We start from the raw sequence: 12,236 nt of genomic DNA on the forward strand, positions 1-12,236 counted from the left end.
TCCTGTTTCCCTCAGATGGAAGCCCGGCAGGGACAATTTTTCCCTGCCACATTTGGCGGGGGTGGAGGCGTGAGGATTGCAGGGCCTCTTAAAGGCGCAGCACCTTTTTTTTTTTCTTAACTTTGGTCTCCCCCTCTTTTTTTTTCTCAACAGAATTTGTTCCTGGTTTTTTTTCAGAGGGTGGGGGAGTGTTCGGTATTTTTTGTTAAACCATCTGGCAACCCTAGGGGAAAGGGACACCCTTGCTTTGCTCTACAATTGTCAATTCACCACTGAGAAAACAACATAGCTTGTGCAGAAATAAATACAATGGCATAGTAACTTTGATACATGGCAGAAATCCTGAAAGATCACAAAAGAACAATAGTCATTTTTAGTGGCATGATGTCTGTAATCTTCAGAAAGGGAGGGTGTATCCTACTTGCAAATGAGGTATTAACAACAGATCTTCAAAATGGAATTCTATTGCTCAGGAATCACATGCTAGATGTGCAAATCATACCAGTAACAAAATAAAATGCATCAAGTTTCATTTCTGAATGATTGCTAGGAATAAACAGGCCAAATGACACAGATAACCCTGCAGTAGGAGGAAACTCAAATGAGGGTAGGATGGTCTGTGTTTTAAAAATATTTCTTAAAACTGTTAATGTTTCTTCTCCAAAAATCTGTCAGTGTTTCTGAGAGGTAGGTTTCAAAATGATGTTAGTACAGGTTGAACCTCCCTGGTCCGGCACCCTTGGGACCTGACCGGTCCTGGATGAGAGATTTTGCTGGACCAGGGAAGGTCATATTTGGCCACCCTGCTACTTCCCCCTCCCCCAGCACTAGACCAGCTGCAGGCCCTGCTACCCTGCCAGTCCCCGGCTCTCCCCCTTGCCTGCCATGCCGGGCAACCCAGCTCACAGCACGCCTGACTCCCATCCCACTGAGCAGTCCAGGTATGGCACACCGGGCAGGCTAGCTGAGCATCCCTGCTAGAGGATGCCCAGCTTCTCTGCTGGGGGATCTAGGTTCCTGGCCCCAGTAGCAGCTCACTACCAGCAGCCCACAACCCTGCCAGTCCACATGGCTCCTAGTCACCAGTGCTCCACCCGGATTCTCTGGTCCTGGAACATCCGTGGTCATGTCGGACCATTGATGCTGCCGAACCAGAGAGTTCCGGTTTACAGAGGTTCGACCTGTAGCTCTAATCAGATTTTTTAGGCTCCCCCCCCCCCTTTTTCATCTTTTGCAATTATGTTAGGGGAATAGAGAAATGGTTGGCCCAAGAAACTGTCAGAGGTTTTCTGATATGGAGACATATAAGTTTTAAATATGAACACACAGCTTGTTGTTGTTCTAACCTTAACTCCCCCCTTCCATCTGCTGTGTATCAGGGTGACCAATGAAAAACTAGACATATTTCTTAATTGGAAGCAGCTCTCTGAGCACACTAGGAATAAGACAATGCCCTTTCTGTAGCAGCCTCTCTTGTTTAGCGACTTTGCTATTCAACTCAGTTTTCAGATTTTGAAGAGTGAACAAGGTTTGTAGCAGAGGAAGACATCAACCTGCTGGAGGGAATTCAGGGAAGAGCAACAAAATGATTAAAGCACTGATGGGATTGACTCATCATATTAGGTCAGACAAAAACTAACATGGTGGGAGGATTGAATAAGCATCTGCTAGTATTCAGGGTGGTGAAAGGAGGAAGATGAATCCCTTGGTGGTGAGGTAGAACCAAAAGTAATGGAATGAAAGTGAACAAAGAAAAATGTAAGCTTCCTGTGAGGAAACTTTCTAACGGTGACTGTTAGCCAGTGGGAAACTTTCTTAAGGGAACTGGTAGATAACTCACCACGAGTCCTTGGAAAGGGGACAGGACACAGGACACAGGAGCAATCCTGCATTGGCAAGAGGTGGATGAGGTGAGTAAATTATAAGTCTATTCCTTCACTGGCTCCTCTGATTGTATGTTATGATGGACAAGAGAATTAGAACACAGCATCATGTATGCCAGGAAGAAGCTAATTGTCCATATTTCATTATCTATGGCAGCATACAAGTGGTATGTATATCGAGTTATTAATTTCTTATTTAGCAATTGGAAAAATGGAAGCACAGATGAAATAAAGGGACAGTACAGATGATGACTTGATTGCAGCAGTCAGACGAGTTCTTACAATTGAATAACTAATAGACCTGTTAAAGGAATTTAAAATACCAGATGTTAGTGATGGAAAAATATCTTCTAGGTCATCCATCCAGCCCAATCTTGTGCCAGTGCAGGTTCTTCCCAGTGTGTTCCAGTCTAGTTATCCAGGCTGGTGCTGTGGTGGGAACCAGGACCCATCATGACAAACTTGCACTGCAAATTATTATTGGCTACTAACCAACAGGGAAAGAGAAATCTTTAATTTATTATGAAGGAACCAAGGCTCGGAGGGCAATAAGGACAATTTTTTCGTGGATTGTGTCAGAATGCTCATGTCATTTCAGTCCCTGGGGTTACTGTAAAGTGGCCTCATTGCGATATTGTTATAGTTAATCACCAAGAAGCAGGAATCCCATAGGTGTGGACTAAGTGTTTTTTTGTAATGGTTATGTGCTCCAGTCCTTGCTCCCTGGGTGGCTTGATATTATAATTTAAGGATTCGGATGAAGTAAAACATGACCAACTGATCACTAGTCTGGGCCAAGGCTAAGTTTACAAAGGGATTTAAAGCTGTCCTAAACAGGCAGCCCAGAGGAGGGAATACAGCTAGCACTATGCCAACACAGGTCAGATTCCCCAGGGGGATATGGCTGGAGCGCAGCATGATTCCAGCAAACTTTGGCCGGAGTAACAGCTCTTAGAAAGCAGCTCTGAGGCTGCTGTAAATTATCCCAAGGAGAGGGTCATTTGGAAATTGCCCCCAGGATTGGGGAATATGTTTCCCCCAGCCAGCTGTGCCCATCTGAGTATTCAGCCCAGTTGTACTCTCAAATAAACAGAAGATCCTGTTTACAAAGTCAAGGGGGATGTTTCTATATGCTGCCTTTGAGGCTCTGCCTGGTGTTTTAAAGACCCCAGTGCTGTGAGTCAAACATACTTTTGCATCCTGGATCACCTTGTGCATTTACTATTCACCCAATGGAAGTGATAATTATTCCGAGTTGGAAACGAGCATTTATGTTTTCCTCCTCCATCCCAATGAGTGTATTAGCCTGGCTTGATACAGCACCATCCATTACAAGTGCAAAGTAACCATGAGTCTCCAACCCTGGCCCACAGGTTCTCAGGTGGCTTGCACACTCTGGCTGCCATGGGTTAGTCCATTCAGAGCTTTTGGGCCATGAGAAGGTAGCAAAACTCAGATCTCTACCAGGGACCCCGCCCATGAGGATCCTGACTGGGGACAATGACCAGCCCACTGATTGGTCAGACCCTACAATTTAACATAGCAAAAAACACAAGAAGTTGTCTGAGCAATTGAGACACTTCCTGGCTGGCTGGAGCACCAGGCCTCAATTTTGCCTGATCACCTATAGAGTGTCGAGCTGCAGAGACGAATGCACATAAGGAGACTGCAGTCCTTGATTGGATGGCACCACCAAATACTGACATTTTGCAGCATTTCCTGGAATTTGCTCATTTCTGTCTCTGATTCTTTCTGAATTCCTTGGAACAGGTCACCCTCCTCCCCTCTAGAGTCTAAACTCAACTAACAGAATGCCCTCTTGTCTAAGGTCCTTTTCACAACATTTTTTTTAACAAGGGTGGCTGATACTTTTATTCCATGAAGACAACCCCTCTAGTAGCTTGTTTCTTCCTGGTCAAGGATGCTAAGGAGTCTCTTTCCATGCCCCAATACATGCCCCAATCAGAAGTCTTTTTTAATTCACTTCTAACCCAGGTTTTCCTGCCCCCTGCTGTTTACCGCTTCCTATTCATTTCCTTCTGAAGGTGTCCCCTCCCCCTCACTATCTTCATTAGCCTTTGATTCAATTTGCTGATAGGCTGGTACTGTAAGGTACACAATGCTCAACCAGAACGATAAACGTCTCCCAGTGTCTGTCTGCCAACATGTTTCAATGATCTATACCTCTGAGCAGGGGAGTCAACAGAATTGCTGAGCCCCTGAGCAATGTAAGGGGGTGGGTGCAAACTCCCAGAAGGGGAGGGGCCTTGGGCAGAAAAGGGTGGGCCCAGGGACATCCAGCCTTCAGAGCTGCCTCCCCCTCCACCAGGGGATCCAGTAGTGATTTCAAGGGCCTACTACTGTTGCAGTAGTAGCAGCAACATCTGAGAGCCTTGGGCCCTTTAGAATTGTCAGGCCACAGGGCAGTTACCCCTTCCCCCCCACCCCCGTCAGCAGGCCTGCCTCTGAGTAATCTACGGCTACGTCTACACTGGCCCCTTCTTCGGAAGGGGCATGCTAATTTTGAACTTGGGAATAGGGAAATCCGCGGGGGATTTAAATATCCCCCGCGGGATTTAAATAAACATGGCCACCGCTTTTTTTCCGGCTTGAGGAAAAGCCAGAAAAAAGCGTCTAGACTGGCGCGATCCTCCAGAATAAAGCCCTTTTCCGGATAATCTCTTATTCCTACTTCAAAGTAGGAATAAGAGATCATCCGGAAAAGGGCTTTATTCCGGAGGATCGCGCCAGTCTAGACGCTTTTTTCTGGCTTTTCCCCAAGCCGGAAAAAAAGCGGCGGACATGTTTATTTAAATCCGCGGGGGATATTTAAATCCCCTGTGGATTTCCCTATCCTGACTTACCTGATTTGCATCCCTTTTCCGGAAATTGTGGCCAGTGTAGACGTAGCCTGAGAGTATAAGACCCTAAGAATACAATATCTAATATATATACACATCTCCTTACATGTTATCCACAAAAATTATGACTAATGTGAAACGGGCATTAAGTGAAAAATTTACATGACACCCTTTGGTGAACTCAAATGCAAATACCAGACCCTTAGACTCCCTGTAACCCATATGCCCCATGTGCCTTTTGCCAGTTGGCATCAAGAGATCCTTGAGAACAATATCTATATGTAACTAGGACTTGCATGTTAGGTATATTTATTAAACATGATGATTATTCATATCCCTCCATGCTCATATGGCTTCCTCATCCTAATAGCGTTGTGTAAAAGGGAAAAGACCCAACACAATGGTACACAGGGCAATCATTAAATAGCATGTAACACTGCTGACTTTGGAAGATCAGTAGATCAATAGGGGGAGAACATTGCTTACTGCAGTCCTCTCAGTAGAATCCCTGTGTGGCTTGGGAGGGGTAAGACAACACAATGACTAGGAGAGCAGCCACCAAACACCCAATGAAGAGTCAGGGAAGAGGGGATTTGAAGAATGTTTTATTTTGGGTGCACATTCTTATTGCACACACTTTTTATGATGGTGCTTATACATTAAATAGCTGGAGGAAAACTGGAAAGCCTACACTTCTGCTTACCTTCAATGTAGCTGTATCTCCTACCCAGCTTTCCTAAAGGCATATGTCAACTGGAGCATTGACTCACATACAATATACATTCCCTCCTCTGATACCTGAGACTGCACCGAACAATCTGACTTCACCACTGTAAGCTGCTGTGTTGTTTTTCATGAAAGGCTACAAAGACCACTACAACTGCATATTGACCAGTGTCCTTGTCTAGGCTCCAGCCAGTGTCCAGCCTGGAACTCACACTCAGCAACATCAGGGCTTGTGTGTCAGAGCATGGATTGCCAGCCATTCCATCTCTCTGAGACAGAATGCCATGGCTTATGGTCACTGTGGTGCAGCATGTCACTGCTCCTTCATGGCTGAATATAAAGAACTGTGGACATTCCTCGACATTAAGGGCTAGATTTACTCCATGAGTGTGTCTAGACTACAGGGTTTTGTCGACAAAAGTGGACTTTTGTCGACAAAACTATACCTGCGTCCACACTGCCTTTGAGTTATGTCGACATAACGTTGACAAAACTCAGCAGTTTTGTCGAAGTATGTAAACCTCATTCTACGAGGAATAACGCCTTTTATCGACAGAGTTCTGTCCTTTGTGTCTACACTGTTATATCGACAAAGAGGCTTGCTTTGTCGACAGAACTGGATGTAGTCTTGGAGCTCTTTGTCGACAGAAGCTTTTTTGACAGTATCTGTCGACAAACCTTCTGTCGACAAAAGCCTGTAGTCTAGACACACCCCATGAGTTCTGTTGTCCCAAGCAGAATCGCTGCTTCTTGTGAAGATGCAACCAAGTGAGGTGTGTACAAGGATAGCTATAGTAAAAGGCCCAGTGATGGTGTGAGGGGAGCTAATTGGAAATGAATGAGTCTAGGCTGGCTGAGAGATTTGGTGCTTCTATCTAACAAACAAACTGCTGAGCTTTCCCTGGAAACCCACAAGCAATGCAAGGTAGTAATACCACTCTGAGGGTATGTCTACACTACCCCGCTAGTTCGAACTAGCGGGGTAATGTAGGCATACCGCACTTGCAAATGAAGCCCGGGATTTGAATTTCCCGGGCTTCATTTGCATAAGCCGGCTGGCGCCATTTTTAAATGCCGGCTTGTTCGAACCCCGTGCCGCGCGGCTACACGCGGCACGGGCTAGATAGTTCGAACTAGCAAGCCATTCCGAACTATCTGTACGCCTTGTGGAACGAGGCGTACAGATAGTTCGGAATGGCTTGCTAGTTCGAACTATCTAGCCCGTGCCGCGTGTAGCCGCGCGGCACGGGGTTCGAACAAGCCGGCATTTAAAAATGGCGCCAGCCGGCTTATGCAAATGAAGCCCGGGAAATTCAAATCCGGGGCTTCATTTGCAAGTGCGGTATGCCTACATTACCACCCTAGTTCGAACAAGGGTGGTAGTGTAGACATACCCTGAGAGTCTATGCTGCAAGGTGAGCCCCCTCTGGTGCACCTGCCTTATGAACCAACAACATGTAGTTTTCACCAACAGGGGTGAATCCATCCTTAAGTATACTGGGGATTATCTCTGACTTCAGTACAGGTTGAACCTCTCTAGTCTGGCACCCTTGGGACCTGACTGGTGTCAAACCATAAAATTTGCCGAACCACAGAAGTTCATATTGTCTAGCAGCATCACCAACACTTCCACTGCTAACTGGACTCTTAGAAGACATTTGGGAGTAAATTAGAGCTAAACAACAACACAGAATGCTACAAGCCAGGACTGGTAATTGTAAACAAACTTTATGGGATCCCAAGAAACTTGACAATTCTCATGATAAGTGAACATCTAGCTAACTAAAATCATGCTGGATCATGGATGTTGTTGGACCAGAGAGTGCCGGACTAGAGAGGTTCAACTCTAAAGAGTGCCGGACTAGAGAGGTTGCTCAGCTGGGTCTGTGGTGAAACCAGCTACAAAACTGGGGAATCCTAGCTGGCCATCCCTTTCTGTGCTGAGCTCAGCAAGTGTTGACAGCAACTGAGAATCTGTCACTGTGTGTTGAATCTAGCCCAATACTAAGAATTGGAAGTGTTATCAAAATAAATATTCAGGGAACTATGACTCCAGGCTAATGAAGGATGAATAGGTAGTAGTGTAGAAGCTCATCAGAGATAATACCACATGATAGCTCTCTTAAAGTGAGTTCTGGAGGCTGGCCATGTTTCTTTAAAGAAGTACTCTGATGTTTTTTGTTTTTCTGAGCTGTGTATAAAATATGGTAATTTAAATTAGAAAGGACAAAAGCAAGCTTTTAAATTTAAAAGTGAATATGAGTCACAATACATTATGGATAGAGGTTGCAGATGATGACTAGAAGTGCGATCACATCTAAGTAACATCTCCAAAACAGATTAGTGAAAATGAAACTTGTTAAAATTCTACAGCTCTTGGCAGTTAAATCACATTAGTGTTATTTATTTCCTGACTTCATTCTTTAGTTATCACATGGAAATTATGATCCATTATATATCACACAAATAGTAATATAATTTACGGTTATCAAACATTAATATGGAACAGGTAATCTTGCTACATTTGTATTGTTTTACAGCCTCTTTTTACACCCCTTAAATAAGAGGATCACATTTGGAAGATAGGATCTTCTGGCTTCTTCTGAAGTTTATTCCCAGTAGATGTTTTCAAAAGTGCATATAGTCTTGTATATGCTATGTTCAAAAAAGCTAGGATTCAGATCCACAGTTAAAAGTCTCCTGTGTTGTGATGCCTACACAAAAATTAATACATGGCAGCTTGTGTACAGAGACCACTGCTTATCACGTTGATCATAATCACTTTCCTGTTATCTTATGTTCACCTCGATCCATCTGATGTACTCGTTGTCTCTCATCTCATCTTATCCTCAGACTGTAAAGTTGTTGGGATGGGTGCCGTCCTTTTGCCATGTGTTTGTACAGTGCCTAGCACGCTGGATATGGGGCCTATCAGTGGTATTGTGGTACGCATAAATAATAATATATAAGACCTTAAAGAACTCTCAGATTAATATACTCAGTTTCCAAATTAGTAGCATATTTTGAATAGTGCAGAGGTAAGAGTTAATAAGGTGCGTTGCATGGATTTAGTTAGGATAAGCATCAAAAGATTCTGGCACTGCAAATCTAAACTAACTGGCTACGTCTACACTGGCCCCTTTTCCGGAAGGGGCATGTAAATTTCACCAGTCGTCGTAGGGAAATCCGCGGGGGATTTAAATATCCCCCGCGGCATTTAAATAAAAATGTCCGCCGCTTTTTTCCGGCTTTTAAAAAAGCCGGAAAAGAGCGTCTACACTGGCCCCGATCCTCCGGAAAAAGTGCCCTTATTCGAAGTAGGAATAAGACCCTACTTATTCGAAGTAGGAATAAGACCCTCCGGAAAAGGGCACTTTTTCCGGAGGATCGGGGCCAGTGTAGACGCTCTTTTCCGGCTTTTTTAAAAGCCGGAAAAAAGCGGCGGACATTTTTATTTAAATGCCGCGGGGGATATTTAAATCCCCCGCGGATTTCCCTACGACGACTGGTGAAATTTACATGCCCCTTCCGGAAAAGGGGCCAGTGTAGACGAGCCCACTGTGCTACAGCGGTGAGAAATATTTGGATGGAAGTCTCCTCGGTCAGCATCAAAATTCATGCTGCTTTCTAAAGTGAAGGTATGGGCCACAAGTTTGTAAAGTGTTTGGGGATGAAAGATGTTCTCTTTACCCCCTTTCTGATTTCACACTGATTTTATACTGGTGTTACTCCATTGGCTTGTCCAGGTGATTATGAGCAGAATAAGCCTGTTTTATATTAATTATAATGCATCTGTGTGATTTGATGTTAGGCTACCTAGTTTGCCTCTAGCCTTCTATGGGAGTTATGAACATTAAGTGGACGAGTTTTCTGAAAGGGAAGTTTGGATTTTCTGTTGGCTCCTGCAGATTATTGACTGTTTAGGATATTTGGTAATGATACTATATTTTTCTTGACTTCTATCTGAACCCACGCAGCATCCCAATGATACCTAAACCTGGTGTCATTCTAGACAAAAAGAACTAGCAACTCTGTCTGTAGCTGTTTCCATCACGTCACACTCACTCAATAGACGTTCTGGGCTTCTGAATAACCCATGTTTCAGTAACTGGGTTTGGTTCTTTAAAGGATTTGAAACCACAGACAGAGGAATACTTCTTTTTAGGGTTAAACAAAGATTTTTTATTTTTTCTATTTACTTTATAATTAATTTTCCATTTAAATCAATTCACTATTTCTTATTCTTTTAAGACAATAGAATATTCAAAGAAAAGTATCATCCATTCAAATTTTGTTTTTATTTTTATCTCCTGTATCTCACAATGCTGCCTTTCCTTTACACTTACAATTAAATTGGTGCTCATTTGACATATTCTGGGTAGGCCTTAATATCTTCCTTTCACACCATGGACAGAGATTTATGTTGATCCATTCAGGAGACAAATGAGGAGTGTGTGCTACAGTAAGGGTCCGTGTGTATTTGGGGTGGTATTGTGTCTTCTGGCTCTGGTTATATTGTTGTTTGGGTGGTTTTGAAGAACCACTGCATCTGGGCCAAGTAATCCACCATCTGTGCAATTTCCTTCATAGGATCCATTGAACTGTTGCATCAAAATTAGTAAGGATGTTGGTTGCTTGTTATGTCTGATATCACAATGGTGTAGGACTCTTGGCATGCCATCAATGCATGCCTAACTGTCATAAAGGTGTAATTTGTAAAGTCAAAATGGCTTAAAATTTAAAAAATGATCGGTAATAGATCGCGTATGCTAGTGATGATTGAACCTGCTGACATTCTGTCCCCAAAGCACTCTCAGCCTTGCTTGTAGCTGGTTTCCCCATCAGTTCACATTGACTGAACAAACATTTTAAGCTTCAGACTGGAACACAGTGTGACAATCCTGGAACCTTATTATTTCTGTGAACTGCATAGAAATATCAACAACAATCATTAACACAGGGCAGACCAGAACTCATGGTCTTACAGTTCTTAGGACAAAGGGTGTTTAGAAGCAGGTTGTCACATATGTGTGAGTTATAGAGAGAGAAAGAACATTTTTTGTTTTGTTTTGTTTTTACCTGTGATGCAGAAGTCATGAAAGCTCTGTCAAATGTGTGACTGTCATAATAGGATACATGACTCATGCAAGGTAGTGTGGTTTTCTGCAGTGCCTAATGTACTGGATCAAGCCAACCACTAACTATTAGGGCATGTCTACACAGCAGAGCTAAAGTTGAAATAAGATATGCAACTTGAGCTACATCAATTGTGTAGCTTAAGTCGAAATAACTTATTTCGGCTTTTGGTGTGGTGTACACAGCAGGAAGTCCGAGAAAGAGCGCTCTTCTTCTGACTTTCCTTCTCCTCATAAAATGAGGGTTACAGGAATCAGCGTAAGAAGTCCTCCAGCTCGATAGTATTTTGACAGTATGTTGAAATAACTGCTTGTAGTGTAGACGTAGACTATGTTATTTCAGAATAGTGTCAGTTATTCTGAAATAACACTGCTCTGTAAACATACCCTTAGAGACCAGGATGAGGCCTTTGTGTAGGGCACATTGACCCTCATCCACCTACTGTAGGTTTTCATGCCCCCCCTGGTACTGATAGTCAGAGAAAGGCTACGGGATTAAATGAACTTTGGATACAGTATGGAATAGAATCATAGAATCATAGAATCATAGGACTGGAAGGGACCTCGAGAGGTCATCGAGTCCAGCCCCCCGCCCTCAAGGCAGGATCAAGCTCCGTCTACACCATCCCTGACAGATGTCTATCTAACCTGTTCTTAAATATCTCCAGAGAGGAAGATTCCACCACCTCCCTTGGCAATTTATTCCAATATTTGACCACCCTGACAGTTAGGAATTTTTTCCTAATGTCCAATCTAAACCTCCCCTGCTGCACTTTAAGCCCATTACTCCTTGTCCTGTCCTCAGAAACCAAGAGGAACAAATTTTCTCCTTCCTCCTTGTGACACCCTTTTAGATATTTGAAAGCCGCTATCATGTCCAGGAAATCCCTATGTTCTTCATTTTATTCTAGTAAGTCTCGTATATGTCAACAGGAAACATCTCTAAACCCAGGACAATAAAACCTGAAATATACTGATGAAAAATGATATGCAAGAGCTAAATATTTATTATCAACCAGACCAGAAACAGTTAAAGAAGATACTACCTTTTAAAAGAGGAGAGCAAAAACCCTATGTGTTCCTTTAGATATTTTTAGAGTCTTTTGAATTCCCTAACAAATTGTAGTCTATTTTTCGAGTATTGGTTTCAACTGCACATTCTCCCAACAGGACATCAGTACTTTCACTCACTGCTTCAGGATCTCACGCTAAATTTAAACTGCAGTCCTTGTGAACAAACTGTCTGCCTAATGTTGTAGGTCACAAAGACTTCATTTGTAGTGCACTGAGTGATGAAGTTAAAAGATCAACATCATTTTTTAAGACTTCATTTGCAATGAACTTGGAGGTCAGAGGTTGTGTGAGTACAAAGGTTTCTTCTCTGAAGGATTTCTATAGAATATCAAGTACAGGCCAGCGGTTCTCAAAGGGGAAAAATTACTAATCTGTGCAACAGCCACAAAAGGCCAACAACACAGTGAAATCATAGTCCTTTTACCATGTGAGGGCTGGATGGGGCTGAGTGTGTGAAAGTTCTGTGTAGCCCAACTTGGGGGCAGAGATGGAGAGTAGCCACTAAAGCTGTGCAAAAAACAGAAATTACATATTACAAAATTATGTGAGATTTCAAA

Source organism: Pelodiscus sinensis, chromosome 2, assembly GCF_052426305.1.
Source record: "Pelodiscus sinensis isolate ZL-2025 chromosome 2, ASM5242630v1, whole genome shotgun sequence".
Taxonomy (NCBI): domain Eukaryota; kingdom Metazoa; phylum Chordata; order Testudines; family Trionychidae; genus Pelodiscus; species Pelodiscus sinensis.